The following is a 4,207-nucleotide window of genomic DNA, read 5'->3' as shown; positions in this document are numbered from 1 at the left end:
GATCCTCGCTCTGGGTGGAGGAGAGGGGGCGGAGATGGGAGGATCTGACGAGCAGCAGCCAAAGCATTACAATCTAAACGGGTTGTTTGGATTGAAATCTTTATTTCGAGCATACAGGGAAAAAAAACAAACAATTTCAACAAAAAGGGATACAAATAAACCGTTATGCCCGAAAAGGAGTAGGAAGTAAAAAACTTATTGGGTCCTACCCCTTGTTTCTACTTCAATTTTGCTTGAAAATAAAAATAAGGAAAAAATAAAACAGCAAGCTTTACGTTATCAAAACATTATACCTGTTATTACCAGAGCCATTATAAATAATTTATTTATTTATTTTTTTTTTTTTATTTATTTATTTGCACAGTGATAACACAATAATTATTTTTTTTTTTTATCATACAAGGACAAATAATTTGTGCAGGAGAGGAAAAGAAGCCCGAAGGGCTTATAAAAAATCCTCCCCTCAATACAAAATCACCAAAACAAATCAGTCAATAGTAAAAGAATAGAGGGGAAAAAAGAAAAGGTAAAAGAAACAAAGAAAAATATCCATGAAATGGCAATTTCATTTCAGTAAGAATAGCCTGTTAATTGTGTCTAAATAAAAGATACCCCACCATATATATATATATATATATATCATAAACAATATAATAATTATTATATATATACCATTTTATATACGTACATTATGCTGAATCCCCACACAATCACTACCTCATGTCTCCTCTTCCCTGTATTTGGCAAAAAATCTTTTCCTTGTATTTGCTTTTGAACCTGTAGACCAGTGGTCCTCACTCCTAGTCCTCGAGAGCCGCTGTCCTGCATGTTTTTGATGTTTCCCTGCTCCAGTAAACCCTGATACAGATGACTGTGTCACCAACAGAACTGTGCAGACCTGGAGGAATGATTGGTGATGACCACTAATTAGAATCAGGTGTGTTGATGCAGGGAAACATCAAAAACATGCAGGACAGCGGCTCTCGAGGACCAGGAGTGAGGACCACTGCTGTAGATGGTTGGACATTGTTTCAGCTCCTTACTCAGACTGTTCCATAGCCTCACTCCACTGTTTGAAATGCAAAATTTTATTATTTTCATTTTAATTATTCGTGCTCTGGTTTAAGGTAGGATTGTCTGCTCTTGCGTAGCGCAAGATTTCGTTTTATCTCACGATTTATGGGCGCGTTTATGAGCATTCAGTGCTGCAATGACCACCAGCGTCCAGCAGGTGTCGCCAGATCCCGAAATCTGTCCCTCCGTCTGACAAAAGGGTGTGTGAGCATCTCGACAGGCAGCAGAGGCAGGACACTCCGAGGTCACACAGCAATCACACACTCGCGACAGGACACCGTTTTCCCATCTGTTCTCCACTTTGGAAGAGTACACATGCCAAGAATATCCCCCACCGTGACTCTGATGGGATTGTGCGACTTTCAGGACGCGTCCATTTACCCATCATCTGAGTTTGTCCTGGTTTTATGGTCAAATAGAAACGAATCTAACTCATGTGACAAAAGTATAATTCACAACCATAAACCTGCCTTTTTTTCTTTAACCATCTCATTTGAACCTATTTTGACTTCTCAACAATGTTGCATTGCCAAATAAAACAAAGGAAACAACTGTTTTCTAAAACTCCAGATTCTTAGAGACTCTGGAAACTTGTGGATTGAATTGTTGTAATTAGATTAACTAACGTCCTGTGAGAAGACTCATCACTGAATGAGGATAAGTCCCTTTTGTAGGCCCCGCATTTGAGACCTGTAGTGTTTTCTTTTTTTAAGATATTCCCTTAAGATGAAAAATGTATTTCTTACTAGTATAAGATTTAATGCAAAATATATCACAGTGTAATTTATTAACAACAACTAAGCCAAATTAGCAGTGTTAAATTAAGCACCTCGCAGGATTCATTATCTTAGATTAGATCAACCTTTAACAGCAACAACTTGAAGTACTTTCTTTTCTGCATGAAGACATCCGTCCCTCACAGCATCGTGAAGGAGTTTTAGACTTTTCTTTGCCACATTGCTTCAATCCATTGAGGTTTGCAGCATTTTGTTTATCCACAGTTCTCTTAATGTCCCGCCGCTGCAGCATTTCTATCAGGTTCAGGTCTGGATTTTGACTGAGCCAAAACAAGTTTTCAACCATTCTGTGGTAGATTTGAAGCTCTTTCAGGATCATCCTGTTGAATCACTCCATTTCTGCCTCACATTTGACTCTTGATTACTCACATACATCAGTGTAAAAGAGGATTTAATCTTCACTACGATTATAGATGTTTTAGACCGACCATTCACATTATATATTGCAAATCTACATGGTTGTTATTGTAACCTAAATGTATATAATGGATCAAAATCGAGGGTGGGGAACCGGCTTTGCTGTAATGACTGTGTCGCTGAAATGCAAATATTCTACATGTAACAAGAAAGTGTCACAGACAGGGGGCGCTGTTGTGTCTACCAGTATGTCAGTACACATTTGAAACCATAAATGTGAATTTGGATGGATGGATGGATGGATGGATGGATGGATGGATGGATGGATGGATCGGATATTACATCCGAGTGGTCTGAAACTGTCCAGACTATAAAAAAAAAAAAAAATCCAGATATGTTAAAACATTAGATTTGGATTCACAGTGTGAACATAGCCTAAATGTTCCCAATCCTGGATCCTCTGGACCAACTGCCCTGCATGTTTTAGATGTTTCCCTGCTCCAGAATACCTCGCTCTTGTCACCATTGGTTGGTCTGCAAAAGTCTGCTAAGGACCCATTAATGTGAGCAAGATGTGGTGGAGGACGGAACGTCTGCAAGGCTCCCAGTTCCTGCAGCTGGAGAAAAACCATAAACATCATATGACCACCACCGTGCTTGACAGCTGATACGTTTGTGATGGTATGCTGCCTCGGTTTTCTCAAAATAGGCAGCTTGCACATGACCAAGTATCTCTATTCTGGTCTGAAATGTCCAAAGGACAATGTTCATGAAGTCTTGTGGTTTGTTAAGATGCACCTTTCCAAATTCTTCTGCCACTCTTCACTAATTCTAGTGAATTAGCAATAAGTCTTTTCTTAATGGCACAGTCATACGTTTTAACCATTAAACAAGGTCTGTAGTCGGTTTGGCCTGTAGTTTTTTTTTGTTTTTTTACATGGCTTGTAAAAAGTGTGTTCTGTTTTTGTTTGTAGATTGTAAAATCTTATAAAGGACCAGATAAAATTTGTCAAACCTTAAAATTGTTGGCAGATGTAATTGCTTTTCAGATGACTGCATTAGATTTCTAGAAAAAATAGCAACCTTATATTTTCCTGGAATAGGTCATGGAATAAACAGTAAGCAAAATAAATTGGAAATTAAAAGGAGATCTATAGCAGTCAGGTTTGGGAGAACTTCATTTTCAAATTAGCTGTTGAGTGTTTGCTTTTACTACTAAAATAATAGGAAATATTTATGATATAAAGTCAGTGCAGCTCCAGTCAATGAATCTCTTGCTCCGGTCAATAAATATCTTGCTCTGGTCAATAAATCTCTTGTTGCTGAGAATTTTTTTTTCTTTTTGCTTATCAACTTTAATTTTTAATGTTCAATTCAATGCTCCTCAGCATACCGATCACTGAAGCAGTCTTTGTTCTCCGGAGCCATGTTGGTCAAGTGGGTTCATGGCAGCAATTTGCAAGTCTTCCTTTTTTAGTTGGCTGCAATGTTTTACATCTTTTCTTAATGCCAGGGTGAAAGATTCAAATGCAATTTATAAACACAAATCACATTTACTTTTAGTGAATACCTCACCCATCCACTAGCAGTCATCTCACGTATATTCACTTCACTTTTAATATAATCAAATATACTGAATAAAAAAAAAAATCTTTGTTTTTGATTGGTCACAAGTGAATATTTACAATTTCTTTAATAATAATAGTACACAGGTGATACAACTTTGTTAAATCTGAACATTAAAGTGCCGTTACAGTTGAATTGCACATGAACAATGACAAAAATGTATGTATCATACAGGTAGATTTTATTTTATTTATAGTAACTGACCTTACAAGTTGAGACTGAATATTTGATATCCTCGTAGCACATCCTTAATTCAAATAAATGCATTTATAATCTAACTGCATTCCACAGTGCTGTCAGGTGAAACTGTGCAGGCTTCACATTTATTTCAAGAAATACAAATCAGACATCAG

This window comes from Cololabis saira, chromosome 4, assembly GCF_033807715.1.
Source record: "Cololabis saira isolate AMF1-May2022 chromosome 4, fColSai1.1, whole genome shotgun sequence".
Classification (NCBI taxonomy): Eukaryota; Metazoa; Chordata; class Actinopteri; order Beloniformes; family Belonidae; genus Cololabis; species Cololabis saira.
The sequence above is the reverse complement of the archived record's forward strand: the minus strand, read 5'-3'. Positions refer to the sequence as shown.